The sequence below is a fragment of the Drosophila biarmipes genome, unplaced genomic scaffold (assembly GCF_025231255.1).
Source record: "Drosophila biarmipes strain raj3 unplaced genomic scaffold, RU_DBia_V1.1 ptg000016l, whole genome shotgun sequence".
NCBI lineage: Eukaryota > Metazoa > Arthropoda > Insecta > Diptera > Drosophilidae > Drosophila > Drosophila biarmipes.
In genome coordinates, this window is record NW_026114534.1 from 893,550 (window position 1) to 913,961 (window position 20,412).

At 38.5% G+C, this 20,412-nt stretch overlaps 2 non-coding genes and 1 pseudogene across 2 annotated transcripts; all 3 read right to left on the bottom strand.

Moving 5' to 3' along the window:
• Positions 1–4,742: 4,742 nt before the first annotated feature.
• LOC127011991 (large subunit ribosomal RNA) lies at positions 4,743–14,193 on the bottom strand (annotated as a pseudogene).
• A 402-nt stretch (positions 14,194–14,595) lies between these two features.
• Positions 14,596–14,774, bottom strand: LOC127012033 (5.8S ribosomal RNA). Its single transcript, XR_007765456.1, has one exon. It is a non-coding gene; the product is annotated as a 5.8S ribosomal RNA (ribosomal RNA).
• A 1,203-nt stretch (positions 14,775–15,977) lies between these two features.
• On the bottom strand, positions 15,978–17,972 carry LOC127011921 (small subunit ribosomal RNA). Its single transcript, XR_007765380.1, has one exon. It is a non-coding gene; the product is annotated as a small subunit ribosomal RNA (ribosomal RNA).
• Positions 17,973–20,412: the final 2,440 nt, after the last annotated feature.

Consider the following 20,412-nt stretch of genomic DNA (forward strand, 5'->3'; position numbering starts at 1 on the left):
TACTTCTCATATTATAGATGTAATCTATTAACTTGTCAATATCCATACGGTTTATGTATGGTATTGACAAAATCCTATGCATTTGCATAAGATTTATTTTGCCACAATTTATAGTACTAGTGCCGCCCTCACTAGGTATAAATATCTCATTTCGCTAGTAGTGTATGGGGAAATTCTACTAGCTATTCTCATAAATATGTCACTTATATGCCATATCTATACAATTCATGCACTTTTATATGTATATTTGCTATATTATACATTATTATGCCTTATAGGTATTATACCTATAAGCCACATCCATACGATTGCTTAATATAAATATATGTATAATTTTTTATACATATTTTTTTTTTATTTATGTATTGGTTTTTTATTCATATCCATATACTGTATTCACTTTTATATGGATATGATTGGCGTTTTATATAGTATTGACAAAATCATAAGTTTGACCAATACGAGGAGAGGTCCGCCAACGACCACCTCCCTATAGGTGTTTTTGGACACGCTGTCTCCCATTCGACTGCTTACTATACTAGGGGCTACCCGCTCCGTATGATATTCTCTCATATAACAAGAGAAATATTCGTATTTTATGAATATAATCCATTTATTTTTCAATATCCATACGTTTTACTTAGTTTTTTGTACGGTATTGACAAAATCCTATGCATTTGCATAAGATTTATTTTGCCACAATTTATAGTACTAGTGCCGCCCTCACTAGGTATAAATATCTCATTTCGCTAGTAGTGTATGGGCAAATTCTACTAGCTATTCTCATAAATGCCTTCTTTATGCCATATCTATACAATTTATGCACTTTTATATGTATATTTGCTAATATTATACATTATTATGCCTTATAGGTATTATACCTATAAGCCATATACATACGATTTCATTTTTTTATTTATATATGGTTTTGTATTTATAACCATATACCGTATTTACTTTTATAAGGATATGATTGGCGTTTTATATAGTATTGACAAAATTATAAGTTTGACAAACACTTTTTTAAGTCTTTTAGTTAAAATTGTCATTTTTAATTGACTATCTAAACACTAGATATATTTGCACATGGAGCAAAGAGTATAAAAATTGGTCGCGTCACTAATAATATCGCGATACATTTTTACTACCATCAAAATACCACATACGTTTATATGTCCTCTTTATTTAATTTGGTTTCTAAACCTCAGGAATAGTTTTAATTATATGTGCGCTCTAAGTTGAATGAATTTCTTGAATCTCTTTACTTGAATTTCTAAGACTTAAAAATATTTATAAATAGATGTCCTATTGCATAATATTTTTTTATCGCTTCACTTATAAAATAACGATCCTGCCTTTCTACCTTTGAATAAACATTCATATAAACATGGAGAAAAAAACGTTCGCGTCACTAACAGTATGTGACGATAAAATTTTGCTAACATTAAAAGGAACATATTTTTATATGTCAACTCTTAGTTGAATTGGTCTATTGCTTAAGATTCTAGACCTTAGGAATATTTTTATATTATATGTTTGCCAATCTTCGCGTCACTAAAAAGATGACGATTCATATTGTTATTATTAGATGGTCGAGTTGTACTTATATTGATATGTTAATCAAATTGGTCTCTTACTTGAAAATCTAGACCTTAGGAATATTTTTATATTATATGTTTGCCAATCTTCGCGTCACTAAAAAGATGACGATTCATATTGTTATTATTAGATGGTCGAGTTGTACTTATATTGATATGTTAATCAAATTGGTCTCTTACTTGAAAATCTAGACCTTAGGAATATTTTTATATTATATGTTTGCCAATCTTCGCGTCACTAATAAGATGACGATTCATATTGTTATTATTAGATGGTCGAGTTGTACTTATATTGATATGTTAATCAAATTGGTCTCTTACTTGAAAATCTAGACCTTAGGAATATTTGTATATTATATGTTTGCCAATCTTCGCGTCAGTAATAAGATGACGATTCATATTGTTATTATTAGATGGTCGAGTTGTACTTATATTGATATGTTAATCAAATTGGTCTCTTACTTGAAAATCTAGACCTTAGGAATATTTTTATATTATATGTTTGCCAATCTTCGCGTCACTAATAAGATGACGATTCATATTGTTATTATTAGATGGTCGAGTTGTACTTATATTGATATGTTAATCAAATTGGTCTCTTACTTGAAAATCTAGACCTTAGGAATATTTTTATATTATATGTTTGCCAATCTTCGCGTCACTAAAAAGATGACGATTCATATTGTTATTATTAGATGGTCGAGTTGTACTTATATTGATATGTTAATCAAATTGGTCTCTTACTTGAAAATCTAGACCTTAGGAATATTTTTATATTATATGTTTGCCAATCTTCGCGTCACTAATAAGATGACGATTCATATTGTTATTATTAGATGGTCGAGTTGTACTTATATTGATATGTTAATCAAATTGGTCTCTTACTTGAAAATCTAGACCTTAGGAATATTTGTATATTATATGTTTGCCAATCTTCGCGTCAGTAATAAGATGACGATTCATATTGTTATTATTAGATGGTCGAGTTGTACTTATATTGATATGTTAATCAAATTGGTCTCTTACTTGAAAATCTAGACCTTAGGAATATTTTTATATTATATGTTTGCCAATCTTCGCGTCACTAATAAGATGACGATTCATATTGTTATTATTAGATGGTCGAGTTGTACTTATATTGATATGTTAATCAAATTGGTCTCTTACTTGAAAATCTAGACCTTAGGAATATTTTTATATTATATGTTTGCCAATCTTCGCGTCACTAATAAGATGACGATTCATATTGTTATTATTAGATGGTCGAGTTGTACTTATATTGATATGTTAATCAAATTGGTCTCTTACTTGAAAATCTAGACCTTAGGAATATTTTTATATTATATGTTTGCCAATCTTCGCGTCACTAATAAGATGACGATTCATATTGTTATTATTAGATGGTCGAGTTGTACTTATATTGATATGTTAATCAAATTGGTCTCTTACTTGAAAATCTAGACCTTAGGAATATTTTTATATTATATGTTTGCCAATCTTCGCGTCACTAATAAGATGACGATTCATATTGTTATTATTAGATGGTCGAGTTGTACTTATATTGATATGTTAATCAAATTGGTCTCTTACTTGAAAATCTAGACCTTAGGAATATTTTTATATTATATGTTTGCCAATCTTCGCGTCACTAATAAGATGACGATTCATATTGTTATTATTAGATGGTCGAGTTGTACTTATATTGATATGTTAATCAAATTGGTCTCTTACTTGAAAATCTAGACCTTAGGAATATTTTTATATTATATGTTTGCCAATCTTCGCGTCACTAAAAAGATGACGATTCATATTGTTATTATTAGATGGTCGAGTTGTACTTATATTGATATGTTAATCAAATTGGTCTCTTACTTGAAAATCTAGACCTTAGGAATATTTTTATATTATATGTTTGCCAATCTTCGCGTCACTAATAAGATGACGATTCATATTGTTATTATTAGATGGTCGAGTTGTACTTATATTGATATGTTAATCAAATTGGTCTCTTACTTGAAAATCTAGACCTTAGGAATATTTGTATATTATATGTTTGCCAATCTTCGCGTCAGTAATAAGATGACGATTCATATTGTTATTATTAGATGGTCGAGTTGTACTTATATTGATATGTTAATCAAATTGGTCTCTTACTTGAAAATCTAGACCTTAGGAATATTTTTATATTATATGTTTGCCAATCTTCGCGTCACTAATAAGATGACGATTCATATTGTTATTATTAGATGGTCGAGTTGTACTTATATTGATATGTTAATCAAATTGGTCTCTTACTTGAAAATCTAGACCTTAGGAATATTTTTATATTATATGTTTGCCAATCTTCGCGTCACTAATAAGATGACGATTCATATTGTTATTATTAGATGGTCGAGTTGTACTTATATTGATATGTTAATCAAATTGGTCTCTTACTTGAAAATCTAGACCTTAGGAATATTTTTATATTATATGTTTGCCAATCTTCGCGTCACTAATAAGATGACGATTCATATTATTATTAGATGGTCGAGTTGTACTTATATTGATATGTTAATCAAATTGGTCTCTTACTTGAAAATCTAGACCTTAGGAATATTTTTATATTATATGTTTGCCAATCTTCGCGTCACTAATAAGATGACGATTCATATTGTTATTATTAGATGGTCGAGTTGTACTTATATTGATATGTTAATCAAATTGGTCTCTTACTTGAAAATCTAGACCTTAGGAATATTTTTATATTATATGTTTGCCAATCTTCGCGTCACTAATAAGATGACGATTCATATTGTTATTATTAGATGGTCGAGTTGTACTTATATTGATATGTTAATCAAATTGGTCTCTTACTTGAAAATCTAGACCTTAGGAATATTTTTATATTATATGTTTGCCAATCTTCGCGTCACTAATAAGATGACGATTCATATTGTTATTATTAGATGGTCGAGTTGTACTTATATTGATATGTTAATCAAATTGGTCTCTTACTTGAAAATCTAGACCTTAGGAATGTTATATATAAAGGATTAAAAATTCGCCACAAAGCCAAGCAAACAATCAATGCATACAAATAGATTGTTGGTTGAACTTTATATAAGAAGTTCAACACAACAAATAAATTATGCAATTTTATTATCGAATCATCAAGCAAAGGATAAGCTTCAGTGGATCGCAGTATGGCAGCTGCTCAACCACTTACAACACCTTGCCTGTTACAAAAGTCGTTTACAATTGATTCTAGGCTTTGTCATTGTATTAAATAATGCTTTTATATGTAACTAGCGCGGCATCAGGTGATCAAAGATCCTCCCAATTTACTATGTTACAAATTACATTGGCATCACATCCATTGTCGTTTAAAAAGTAAATTATAAACTTTAAATGGTTTAGAAGCCATACAATGCAAATTGCCCCTTATTTATCATTGCAGTCCAGCACGGATACGACCTTAGAGGCGTTCAGGCATAATCCAACGGACGTAGCGTCATACCACTGTTCGCTCGAACAAGTATTGTGCCATTGGTCCGTACCTGCGGTTCCTCTCGTACTACGCAGGAATGCTGTCGCAACAACGTTTTGTCATTAGTAGGGTAAAACTAACCTGTCTCACGACGGTCTAAACCCAGCTCACGTTCCCTTGCATGGGTGAACAATCCAACGCTTGGTGAATTTTGCTTCACAATGATAGGAAGAGCCGACATCGAAGGATCAAAAAGCGACGTCGCTATGAACGCTTGGCCGCCACAAGCCAGTTATCCCTATGGTAACTTTTCTGACACCTCTTGTTAAAAACTCTTTAAACCAAAAGGATCGATAGGCCGAGCTTTTGCTGTCCCTGTGTGTACTGAACACCGAGATCAAGTCAGCATTTGCCCTTTTGCTCTATGTGTGGTTTCTGTCCGCACTGAGCTGGCCTTGGGACACCTCCGTTATTATTTGAGAGATGTACCGCCCCAGTCAAACTCCCTACCTGGCAATGTCCTTGAATTGGATCATACCTGAGTAATTGGAGTTATACCAAATTTTCAAATCAAAAATACATAAATGCACCGTTTTATTAAAGAATTTGTTTGCGATTATATAACAAACTCGTGATACTTTGATCAAGAAGCTTGCATCAAAACCCAATACCATAAGATATAATAAATATATCCGTATAATGGCTAGGAAATGATACACGTTCCATTTAATCAAGTAAGTAAGGAAACAATAAGAGTAGTGGTATTTCATTGGCGATACCAAACCGAGGTCTAATATCTCCCACTTATTCTACACCTCTTATGTCTCCTTACACTGCCAGATTAGAGTCAAGCTCAAAAGGGTCTTCTTTCCCCGCTAATTATTCCAAGCCCGTTCCCTTGGCTGTGGTTTCGCTAGATAGTAGATAGGGACAGGTGTGTCTCGGATCCCTCCGAACTTATTTAACGTGACGTGTTCCGCACTGAAGGGATTACAGCCACGGCATTCTAATATACCCACAAGGGAGTATATAATGCAAGGGTCTGGGTTAAGCGCCAAACCAACGCCCTGGACTAGAAGCTATAGCTATGTACATAGCAACCACCCCAGTAGCAATTTAAGTACTTGCTTGTCGGGCAAGCACTCCCCCTTGCATAGGGGCGAGATCTATCTAAAATCTCTACTGTTCTTTGGGTCGCAGCACCCGAGTTGTATTAACGCAACATCCACGTCGAGCCCGGGGACTCTACCCGCGATATAGGTGTCAACCACAGCCACCACGAAACTCCCACTAGGGGGCCGACCTCAATGAGTAGCCTTGGAGAACCACTCAACCCGTGGCACCGAAATTTCAGGCTCGGTGGGCCTCACCCCTTCAGCTCCGACAAGCTCGGATGGGGCAACCATGTCATATTAGTCGCCTCCTACGACAAGCAATGACAAGCTGTGGCAGTATTCTTCGCCGTTGCCACACGGCAAGGGGGTTTTGGGACTATTGTCCCGGCGCCTGCGGTTCATCCCTCGTCGCTTCCATCCTACGCCTCGAGAAGGCAGCATCAGCAAAAGCTCCTAGGAGACGCATCCGTTCTGGGGTCTCGACTACTCCTGCGACGTTCCATCGTTCTTGGACTCGAACAATGCCAAGGGCATCCAAGTCACGCAAATCGCTATAGAGGCGGCACTCACATAGTACGTGAAGCCAGTCCTCACTCTCCTCTCCACATGAGCATGCGGTTGTGGTGCTGAGGGTTCTACCATGGAGGAAAGCGTTGAACGACCCGTGTCCTGTCAGCAAGAATCCGGCTCTTAAGGTGAAGACAAAGTCCTTCCTCTTGTAGACGAACGCTGCCTCTGGGAAAAACTGGCGAGTCACAAAACCGTGAGCCGCTTGGTCCCATCTGAGTTGCCACTCATTTAGCAGACATTCGTCTAGCAGAGCCATCTTGGATTTCCAGTCCAACACAGACAAGTCCTGTCCATAGAGCCAGTCGCTCTCGTCCAGGGGAACGTGCTTTCTGAGCTTAAACTTCACTGCCATCCTGTGAGCATCTAAATCCATTGGAGGAGCACCAGCAAGCACCTGCAGTGCCACCGTGGACACTGTGCGGCATACCGGTAGGCATCCTAATAGGATGGTCCTCTGGCACGAGGTGAGGAGTCTTAAGGACTTGCCCTTGCTCGCCGCCTTGTACCAGACCGAGGCACCGAAGAGTGCACAGGGGACCATGAGTCCGCTGTATATCGTCCTCTTAGCACGGGAGCTGAGCCCCCAATCGACTCGGAGCACCCGTGCTAGCCCTCCGGCAACTCCAGCCAGCCGATCTCTGAGAGCAGAAATATGCGGGAGAAAGCTCATCCGCTCGCCGACTAAGATGCCAAGGTACCGGCATTTGGTGACGTATGGCAGGCTTGCTCCAGCAAACCGTACCGTCGGTCTCCTAGTGTCTGAAAGATTCCCTTTCAGCAACATGATTGCCGTCTTGCTGGTTGACACACTCACTCCAACCTCAGCTCCCCAGGCTCCCACGATGTCCATCAACTGCTCGCCCTTTCGCTCCAGATCGGCACGGGAATTCCCATCGACGAAAAGTAGCAAGTCATCTGCAAACGCGCTCAGAGCACAATGTGGCTCCAGGCGCTGAAGCAGCACATCCATCAGTAGGTTCCAAATAAATGGACCACTGACGGACCCTTGCGGGCAGCCCCGTGTAACCGACACTGTGGCCGCTTCGTAACTGCTGATGATACTGGCACTTCGACCGGAGAAATAACTTTTCCACAAGTCTATCTCTCGACAGCCGACGTCGATAAGCCGATCCAGCACCGCGTTCCACTCAACATTGTCGAAGGCACCCTTGAAATCAACAAAGATTCCCAGCACCCTCCTCTCGCGGCTGGTGGAAACGGTGTTTTTAGCGTGCATCCACGCATCCTCAACGCAGCGTCCAGGCCGAAATCCAAATTGCCATCTGCAGCCATCCGGTAGCACATCCTTCAGTCGATTCACCATGATCCCTTCCAGCACCTTTCCGAACACTGGCAAAAGGCATATGCCACGATAAGAGGCAGGATCGCTCCTGTCCTTATCTGGCCCCTTTACCAGCGGTATCACTCTCGGGTGTTTCCACTCGGCAGGAAAATATCCTTCCGAGAGTCATCGAGAGTACAACTTCGTCAGGTGCTGAGGGATAGCACGCCATACCTCCTTGACGATCCCACCCGTGATGCCGTCCATTCCCGGCGATCGCCGGCTTCTCAGCTTCGCGACGCTGGTTGCCACCTCGAAGGCTTCGAGGGTCGGTGGAGCAGCAGGAGTTATACCCTCACGCACTGTGGATTCCGCAACAGGGAAGAAGTTGCGGAGGAGTATATCTGCGCAGTCGTGCCATGTCGTAAGTAGCGCGCCGTTCGACCTAAGACATCCAAGATCGGTTGTCTTTTTCCGGCCTCGGCATATTCGGTAGGCGTGCCCCCATGGATCATCCTTGTGCCGTCCCACGAAGTCCCGCCAGTTTTGTTCCTTTGTCATCAGGATAAGCTTCTTATACTGGCCTGAGGCAAGCCTTAATCCAGCGGCAAGTCGCTCAACATCGCCGGTGCCACTCCGACGAGCTGCCTGCAGCCTGCGCCTCAGTCTCCTGACCTCTTGGCGCTTGGTACTCAGTTCAGGATTCCACCATATTACGTTTCCCCTTGCTGCAGGTATCCTGCGCCCTATTACCCTGTCGCACACTTCGTGTACGATGGAGCGAAGGGCTGACACATGATCATCCAACGGCGATTCCTCCAGTTCCTCGAGACATTCAGCTACATCCCTTAGTTCTACTCTGAATCTTCGCCAACTTGCATTGGAGAGCCTCCATTGCGGTACCGGAGCTAGGCTCTCAACGGTACTGCTTGGATCTGGAGTAACCTCAACAGTGATGATGTTGTGGTCACTCAGCTCCCAGAAGTCAACTCTCCATTCGTATGTTGCCCACACACGCGCTGCTTCGTTGGTGAAGGTCACGTCGATATCACTTCTGGAGCGGTGATTATCGAACGTGAACACCTGGCTGGCCGTATTAAGCACACAGACACCGCTTGCGATGATCCACTCGTCCATGTGCTGTCCCCGTTCGCGATTCAGGCGGTCTCCAGAGTTAGCTGGAGTTTTGCTGAACCACATCGGGGAAACCGCATTCGCATCAAGTCCGAGGATTGTCGGTGTCCTGCTGGCTAGCAGCAGAACCGTATCCAGGTAGTCAGTGTAGGGCTGCAGGGCAGCTGAGTACTGGCAGTATACGGAGGACAGAAAAATGGTGCCGTATTTTCCTGTGACACTCACGCACACTCCATAATCCGTCGTCAATGTCTCGATGGGCATGCAGATGGCAGACGGGTCGTCCACGATGATGGCAGCTTTCTTCCTTTTGTCAGCGAAGATTCTCATGCCTCCAGGGAGTCCAGTGAGACGCTTGCCTGCGTCCACATAGGGCTCCTGAATGAGTGCGAACAGGTGGCCAGCATCTCTCATCCGCTTTGCAAGCTCGATGACAGCGCAACGGCCTCGACCACAATTCGCTTGGATGAAGCTGAACATGTTAATGTCTAGCTTGCACCCTGGCTAGCACAGCGCTATATATCGGGCATCCACCCGAGAGCATATAGTGCCCCGAGGGTAGCCCTTTATGGCGGCAGTTACGGCAGTCCACCGCATTTTTGCACTTCGCCGCGACGTGGTCGTTCTGTCCGCACTGGCGGCAGACCTGGTTTTCTCTAGCGTACCGACACTCGCTGACTTTGTGGTCAAAACCAAGGCATCGGTGGCACGCATAGGTGCGCACTTGAGAGCGGCAGCGGTAAGAGAACCACTTGATATACACCCTCCCGCTTTCGAGAACGGCCAACGCCTGATCATCTACTTCCAGCGTCACGTTTATAGTGGCGCTGTTAGCTGCTGACCAGGGCTTGGTCGCCAGGACTACCGCCTTCTGGAACTCCTTCAGCGACATCTCCTCGAAGTTTTTCTCTTTTAACTCCATCATGAACTCATCCGGCGTCACAGTGGTGTCCACATCCTGTACCGTCACCCTGGGTTTTGCGGCAGTGTTTTTGGACACCTTAAGGCCCACCTCAGCGAATTTTGCGGAGGCAACGATTTTCGACATCTCCGCCTGCGATGGCGTGCGAATAATCGCGCCGCCCCGCTTCAACTCTCGCACCTCATGCACTCTGACGCCCAAAGCAGGCGCTACCTCTTTGCGGACCTTGTCCGCAATTTGCCTCCCTGATAAGGCCGGATCATCACATGCAACGACTGCCGACCAGGTCTCCCGGATTTTCCGCGGTGCGGCTACAGGGGCATAGGGGGCGACAGGGGCAGCAGGTGAGGCGATAAGGTGCGCGCCTCTAGCAGCGGCGGCTGCGTATGAGACGGCCGAGGCAACCGGTGCCTGCTTCTTAAGGCGGTCCTCAAGCACTCCAATCCGTATAAGGAGGGCTGCAACAACCTCCTCGTAGCGGTTGGCTACGGACTGCACCTTCACATTTGTGGCCGGGTTGGCATAGGAGACCATGAACATCCTACCGATCTCCGATCGGATGTCCCCCATCTCGGCAGCGACGGCACCATTACCTCTCCACTCCCTATCCGAGAAGGATTTTAGAGGACTGGCTGGTGCAACGAAGGTCTTCTCGTGTTCAGCAGAGGATGCAGCAGCGGCGGGGGCTGCGGGAGCGGCAGGGGCTGCGGCAAGGGCAGCGACAGGGGCAGCGGCAGCGGCAGCAGCAGGGGCAGCGGCAGCGGCAGCGGCAGCGGCAGGGGCTGTCGCAGTGTCAGCGGCAGTTGCATCCAGTGCCATCAACTTGCACCTAGAGGCGTCCCTCAGCGGCGCTTTATTGCGCTTACCTCTGGGTCGTCCTCTGCCCCCACTGCTTCCCCTACTACTAGCACTCTCACTGCCAGAATCTCCAACATCCATTTTGGGTGGCGCCATCCGCCGGTTATCGGCAGTTCCAACCCAAAAGCTTTTCCACCAAGGACTTACCCCTTTATTATCAGCTGGTCGGAAAGCTCTATCAGCTGATCAGCTGATAAAAGTTTAGCAATGACACAAACCGCACAGCTGTTTTAGGCAAAATGTGCCTAAATAAGCCTAACGCCTCTCTCAAGAGAGCGCCTCTCTCGTGACACACGTGGCGCAATGGAAAATTTCCAATGGGAAAAACCCAATTTCACCCAGTTTCACCACTTTTACACAGGGAAAACACGCGCACTGGGTTCGCAGGCACAAAACACGAATTTTCGTGCTGTTTCTAGCTTCGTATCTGGTCTCTATCAGTCAATATTGGCTACACTCGCGGAGCGTACGGAAAACACGTCTGTTCGCACGAGCAATCTAACACCGACCAGTGAGTAGATAGGGACAGTAGGAATCTCGTTAATCCATTCATGCGCGTCACTAATTAGATGACGAGGCATTTGGCTACCTTAAGAGAGTCATAGTTACTCCCGCCGTTGACCCGCGCTTACTTGAATTTCTTCACTTTGACATTCAGAGCACTGGGCAGAAATCACATTGTGTCAACACCCGCTAGGGCCATCACAATGCTTTGTTTTAATTAGACAGTCGGATTCCCCAAGTCCGTGCCAGTTCTGAATTGATTGTTAATTGATAATCGTTATAATTAATAAGAACTAATTGGTTTAACCCAATTAGTATTCTTAAAAATTTTAGCAAGAAAGTTCTACAATTGGCTACGTAACTAAACTATCCGGGGAACAAGTAACTAACATAAATGCTAGAAACTCTATTTACCCAGAACGAGCACATAAACCATGTTATTGTTTCCCCATCAAGCCCGACTATCTCAATCTTCAGAGCCAATCCTTATCCCGAAGTTACGGATCTAATTTGCCGACTTCCCTTACCTACATTATTCTATCGACTAGAGACTCTTCACCTTGGAGACCAGCTGCGGATATTGGTACGGCCTGTTGAGAAGTTTGCGTGTCCCCACCATAAATTTTCAAGGTCCGAGGAGAAAATATCGACACAACAGTATATGTCATGCTCTTCTAGCCCATCTACCATATCTCTCTGCGAAAGACTTCCATGGTAGTACGGCTATAAAACAGAAAAGAAAACTCTTCCGATATCTCTCGACGGCTTCTTTATGGTCGTTCCTGTTGCCAGGATGAGCACGAGGCCCATATTTAATAACAAACGGATACTCAACAGGTTACGGAATTGGAACCGTATTCCCTTTCGTTCAAAATTATTCAAGTATATTAATTTAGCTAGATTTTTTATAATATATATATTTGTTTGGCATTTGTATTTTACTTGAAAATTTTCGGCTTTCGCCTTGAACTTAGGACCGACTAACTCGTGATCAACCACTGTTCACACGAAACCCTTCTCCACTTCAGTCCTCCAAGGTCTCGATTATTCGATTATTTGCTACTACCACCAAGATCTGTACCAATGGCAGCTCCATGCAGGCTTACGCCAAACACTTCTACGCATACCATTGTACCTTCCTACTCACTAAAGTTTCAAAATTTATATTACAAGTAATATAAATCATCTACTTTAGCGGTAATGTATAGGTATACAACTTAAGCGCCATCCATTTTAAGGGCTAGTTGCTTCGGCAGGTGAGTTGTTACACACTCCTTAGCGGATTTCGACTTCCATGATCACCGTCCTGCTGTTTTAAGCAACCAACGCCTTTCATGGTATCTGCATGAGTTGTTAATTTGGGCACCGTAACATTACGTTTGGTTCATCCCACAGCGCCAGTTCTGCTTACCAAAAGTGGCCCACTGGGCACATTATATCATAACCTTGAACTTCATATCAAGAAAGTTAAGGTTCTTACCCATTTAAAGTTTGAGAATAGGTTAAGATCGTTTCGACCCTAAGGCCTCTAATCATTCGCTTTACCAGATAAGATTATTTTATATAATATTAAAATGCACCAGCTATCCTGAGGGAAACTTCGGAAGGAACCAGCTACTAGATGGTTCGATTGGTCTTTCGCCCCTATACTCAATTCTGACAATCGATTTGCACGTCAGAACTGTTTCGGTCTTCCATCAGGGTTTCCCCTGACTTCAACCTGATCAAGTATAGTTCACCATCTTTCGGGTCACAGCATATATGCTCAAGGTACGTTCCAGTTAGAGGCATAAATAATATAAATATCATTATACATAACTATATAGAACGCCCCGGGATTGTGTTAATTAGCTATAAATAGTTAAAAAACTAATCCCATTATTAGTCAAGTTAATTACGCTATTAGGTTTATATCCCAATAACTTGCACATATGTTAGACTCCTTGGTCCGTGTTTCAAGACGGGTCCCGAAGGTATCCTGAATCTTTCGCATTGTTAATCCTACAAGTGCATATAATAAACACAAAAATCAATGATAATTATGCCATTATATAATTCCGAAAAATTAACGCACTGTATTCATATAAATCTATCAGCACTTTATCAAATTAATAACATTTATTCTGTGTTAAAATGCAAGCAAATTAATTTGAATAAACTATAAGTTATATTTTATGATAAATTTGGTATGCTAATAGATTACAATGTCCTTATATGGAAAAAATGCACACTATTATCATAATATTGTTTAAATATTACAATTCTAATGATGAATTTTCCATAACGGATATTCAGGTTCATCGGGCTTAACCTCTAAGCAGTTTCACGTACTGTTTAACTCTCTATTCAGAGTTCTTTTCAACTTTCCCTCACGGTACTTGTTTACTATCGGTCTCATGGTTATATTTAGTTTTAGATGGAGTTTACCACCCACTTAGTGCTGCACTATCAAGCAACACGACTCTTTGGAAACATCATCTAGTAATCATTAACGTTATACGGGCCTGGCACCCTCTATGGGTAAATGGCCTCATTTAAGAAGGACTTAAATCGTTAATTTCTCATACTAGAATATTGACGCTCCATACACTGCATCTCACATTTGCCATATAGACAAAGTGACTTAGTGCTGAACTGATTTCTTTTCGCTCGCCGCTACTAAGAAAATCCTTGTTAGTTTCTTTTCCTCCCCTAATTAATATGCTTAAATTCAGGGGGTAGTCCCATATGAGTTGAGGTTGTGTATAACTTTTATATGCAATTAATTCTTTATATATAATGATAAAACATTTTATTAAATTCGTTATATTAATAATATCTGTATATAAATGGCATTTGTTTGATTTAACGAATCAACGAAGAACAATAATATTGTCAACGGTTTTCTATTTTCTAATCATTAATAAGAGACAATTCTAGATAAATTTTTATGCTAGACATTTCTCAGTATCATTTGATTGAAAAAGAAAATATTTCTCTTCGTTTTTCACATTCAAATTATTTACTAATGTGAGATAATGTTTTTCATATATTTTTTAATATTATGAATAAAATAATTAAATTATTATTATCCAATAATATACCATATGCTTATAAAATTTCATTATAAAATTTGTATAAGCAACTTAATTAGCATAGTCTTACAACCCTCAACCATATGTAGTCCAAGCAGCACTATAAAATTAATTAAAGTACATAACAGCATGGACTGCGATATGCGTTCAAAATGTCGATGTTCATGTGTCCTGCAGTTCACACGATGACGCACAGTTTGCTGCGTTCTTCATCGACCCATGAGCCGAGTGATCCACCGCTTAGAGTTTTATAAATTGGTTTCTTAATTTTGTCAAATATGTTTTTATTGAAAGAAATTAAAAATACACCATTTTACTGGCATATATCAATTCCTTCAATAAATTTATTTTTATACCTAAAACGAATGCTGCGAAATGTCTTAGTTTTATATAACCAATATATATCAAAGTATTTCTTTTTAAATTGCATTTATTGTAAATAAATATATATATATATATATTAATACTTTTTTAGCGATATAAATTGAAATTTATATAAAACATTAACCTGTATAAAACCAGGTACAACATTGTACATTTTAGGTTGTTGCATTATCCAATGTATGCGCATAACTGAGATGAACAATACATATCGCAACGCGTGTATATTATGGTCCATATACACACAGTATTTTAATTGTGTTTATATACAATAATAATTTAATATTATTATTTTAATAATTCGATTTGCTTGTTCGAATTTTTATTTGTTTGTTTTGGCTGCTTATTATTTCTCTCATATGTATTAAATACAATATATAATTCTAATATTTGCATTATTTCGATTTGCTTGTTCGAAATTTCATTTGATCTATATTAGATCATATACATTTTGGCAATTCATATTTTATTTGTATTACTATAATGTATTTATTATAATATAAACAAATATTTTATTAACGGTAAGGATATACAATAATAATTTAATATTATTATTTTAATAATTCGATTTGCTTGTTCGAATTTTTATTTGTTTGCTTTGGCTGCTTATTATTTCTCTCATATGTATTAAATACAATATATAATTTTAATATTTGCATTATTTCGATTTGCTTGTTCGAAATTTTATTTGATCTATATTAGATCTCATATACATTTTGGCAATTCATATTTTATTTGTATTATTATAATGTATTTATTATAATATAAACAAATATTTTATTAACGGTAAGGATATACAATAATAATTTAATATTATTATTTTAATAATTCGATTTGCTTGTTCGAATTTTTATTTGTTTGCTTTGGCTGCTTATTAATTTCTCTCATATGTATTAAATACAATATATAATTTTAATATTTGCATTATTTCGATTTGCTTGTTCGAAATTTCATTTGATCTATAATAGATCTCATATACATTTTGGCAATTCATATTTTATTTGTAATACTATAATGTATTTATTATAATATAAACAAATATTTTATTAACGGTAAGGATATTAAAACATTAATGATCCTTCCGCAGGTTCACCTACGGAAACCTTGTTACGACTTTTACTTCCTCTAAATAATCAAGTTCGGTCAACTTTTGCGAAACAACCGTAACACGCAAGGCGTCACAGTGATCACGTCCGGAGACCTCACTAAATAATTCAATCGGTAGTAGCGACGGGCGGTGTGTACAAAGGGCATGGACGTAATCAATGCGAGTTAATGACTCACACTTACTGGGAATTCCAAGTTCATGTGAACAGTTTCAGTTCACAATCCCAAGCATGAAAGTGGTTCAGCGGTTTACCCGGACCTCTCGGTCTAGGAAATACACGTTGATACTTTCATTGTAGCGCGCGTGCAGCCCAGGACATCTAAGGGCATCACAGACCTGTTATTGCTCAATCTCATTATTGCTAGACGCAATTTGTCCATTTAAGAAGCTAGTGTCCTTATAATGGGACAAACCAACAGGTACGGCTCCACTTATATAAACACATTCAAACACAATAAACATTTTACTGCCACCATGAATGAAGGCTATATAAGCTTCAACACCATAATCCTGAAGATATCTATTTAATATATTTGAGTCTCGTTCGTTATCGGAATTAACCAGACAAATCACTCCACGAACTAAGAACGGCCATGCACCACCACCCATAGATTCGAGAAAGAGCTATCAATCTGTCTTACACACTTATGTTCGGACCTGGTAAGTTTTCCCGTGTTGAGTCAAATTAAGCCGCAGGCTCCACTCCTGGTGGTGCCCTTCCGTCAATTCCTTTAAGTTTCAGCTTTGCAACCATACTTCCCCCGGAGCCCAAAAGCTTTGGTTTCCCGGGAAGCGACTGAGAGAGCCATAAAAGTAGCTACACCCAATTGCTAGCTGGCATCGTTTATGGTTAGAACTAGGGCGGTATCTGATCGCCTTCGAACCTCTAACTTTCGTTCTTGATTAATGAAAACATCTTTGGCAAATGCTTTCGCTTAAGTTAGTCTTACGACGGTCCAAGAATTTCACCTCTCACGTCGTAATACTAATGCCCCCAAACTGCTTCTATTAATCATTACCTCTTGATCTGAAAACCAATGAAAGCAGAACAGAGGTCTTATTTCATTATCCCATGCACAGAATATTCAGGCATTTGAAGCCTGCTTTAAGCACTCTAATTTGTTCAAAGTAATTGTACCGGCCCACAATAACACTCGTTTAAGAGCACTAATGCAGGTTTTTAAATAGGAGGAACATATGAAAAAATACAAGTATCTAAGCACATGTAAGAACTCCACCGGTAATACGCTTACATACATAAAGGTATAGTACTAACCACAATTGTAAGTTGTACTACCCGTATGAAGCACAAGTTCAACTACGAACGTTTTAACCGCAACAACTTTAATATACGCTATTGGAGCTGGAATTACCGCGGCTGCTGGCACCAGACTTGCCCTCCAATTGGTCCTTGTTAAAGGATTTAAAGTGTACTCATTCCAATTACAGGGCCTCGGATATGAGTCCTGTATTGTTATTTTTCGTCACTACCTCCCCGAGCTGGGAGTGGGTAATTTACGCGCCTGCTGCCTTCCTTAGATGTGGTAGCCGTTTCTCAGGCTCCCTCTCCGGAATCGAACCCTGATTCCCCGTTACCCGTTGCAACCATGGTAGTCCTAGATACTACCATCAAAAGTTGATAGGGCAGACATTTGAAAGATCTGTCGTCGGTACAAGACCATACGATCTGCATGTTATCTAGAGTTCAACCAATATAACGATCTTGCGATCGCTTGGTTTTAGCCTAATAAAAGCACATGTTCCATAAGGTTCATGTTTTAATTGCATGTATTAGCTCTAGAATTACCACAGTTATCCAAGTAACTGTTAACGATCTAAGGAACCATAACTGATATAATGAGCCTTTTGCGGTTTCACTTTTAATTCGTGTGTACTTAGACATGCATGGCTTAATCTTTGAGACAAGCATATAACTACTGGCAGGATCAACCAGAATAATGTTTTTATTCATATTTCATTCATATTTTTTGAATAGAAATTAGCAATATATATGTTGTTATAGATTTTATTTCTATCGAATACGGCAATTTTTATATAGCATTCGTATACGTTTGTTTTCCAATTTATACTTGTTTCGCCACTAATAATAACAAGTTTTTATTGATGTCAAAAAGAATCATATTCTTTATAAACACAATATTTATTTTTCATATATTTTCTTTATATATGCACATTTCATTCTAAAATATCATTTTTGTTCGACATACATAATATATTGTATCCACACATGTACAATTTTTGTTTAACCAATATAAGATATTGAGTTAATCATTTGTATTTTGACGATAAATTTAAAATTTATCTATATATATCCATATAAGTCTCTGGTAATATATAAAATAGAACCGAGTGTATATATATAATTATTACTACTATATTTATTTCTTAAATAATATATACTTACATATTATTTATATATATACTCTTTATTATATATTATATAATTTCTTAAATAACTCTCTTAATAGCTATTTTTTATTATCAACAATATAAGTTGATATTAATATTGAAAATGTATTCATAATTACATTTTTATATTTCTTTGGTAGACTTTTATGTACTATTATTATTTAATAATACACATATAATATAAATCATGTTAGCCTACCTCCTAAAATTAACGATAAAATTCGGAAACAATTTGTTATTCTATGTACAATAGAAACTTGGCCTTTGTTTCAACGTTATTATCTTTGGGCTTAAAATATTAACCGCGGAGCCAAGTCTCGTATTCAAATAAATGAATAAAGAAACAAATTTGACGGATAATATCTTCTCTACTGACATATGTCAATAGCAGACGGCCGGCCCATTGACCATCCTATAGTAGTTTTTGGACACGCTGTCTCCCATTCGGGTATATTCAATTTACTTTGCCACTCACCCATATAGTGTTCTCTTATATAATAAGACAACGCACTTTTATATTCATTATATGGATATATTGCCTTCCTCATATTTGCCACACCACCTATAGTAGTTTTTGGACACGCTGTCTCCCATTCGGGTATATTCAATTTACTTTGCCACTCACCCATATAGTGTTCTCTTATATAATAAGAAAACGCACTTTTATTTTCATTATATGGATATATTGCCTTCCTCATATTTGCCACACCACCTATAGTAGTTTTTGGACACGCTGTCTCCCATTCGGGTATATTCAATTTACTTTGCCACTCACCCATATAGTGTTCTCTTATATAATAAGAAAACGCACTTTTATTTTCATTATATGGATATATTGCCTTCCTCATATTTGCCACACCACCTATAGTAGTTTTTGGACACGCTGTCTCCCATTCGGGTATATTCAATTCTCTTTGCCACTCACCCTTATAGTATTCTCTTATTTAATAAGAATACTAAAATACTTCTCATATTATAGATGTAATCTATTAACTTCTCAATATCCATACGGTTTATGTATGGTATTGACAAAATCCTATGCATTTGCATAAGATTTATTTTGCCACAATTTATAGTACTAGTGCCGCCCTCACTAGGTATAAATATCTCATTTCGCTAGTAGTGTATGGGGAAATTCTACTAGCTATTCTCATAAATATGTCACTTATATGCCATATCTATACAATTCATGCACTTTTATATGTATATTTGCTATATTATACATTATTATGCCTTATAGGTATTATACCTATAAGCCACATCCATACGATTGCTTAATATAAATATATGTATAATTTTTTATACATATTTTTTTTTTATTTATGTATGGTTTTTTATTCATATCCATATACTGTATTCAATTTTATATGGATATGATTGGCGTTTTATATAGTATTGACAAAATCATAAGTTTGACCAATACGAGGAGAGGTCCGCCAACGACCACCTCCCTATAGGTGTTTTTGGACACGCTGTCTCCCATTCGACTGCTTACTATACTAGGGGCTACCCGCTCCGTATGATATTCTCTCATATAACAAGAGAATGCAAGAAATATTCGTATTTTATGAATATAATCCATTTATTTTTCAATATCCATACGTTTTACTTAGTTTTTTGTACGGTATTGACAAAATCCTATGCATTTGCATAAGATTTATTTTGCCACAATTTATAGTACTAGTGCCGCCCTCACTAGGTATAAATATCTCATTTCGCTAGTAGTGTATGGGCAAATTCTACTAGCTATTCTCATAAATATGTCACTTATATGCCATATCTATACAATTCATGCACTTTTATATGTATATTTGCTATATTATACATTATTATGCCTTATAGGTATTATACCTATAAGCCACATCCATACGATTGCTTAATATAAATATATGTATAATTTTTTATACATATTTTTTTTTATTTATGTATGGTTTTTTATTCATATCCATATACTGTATTCACTTTTA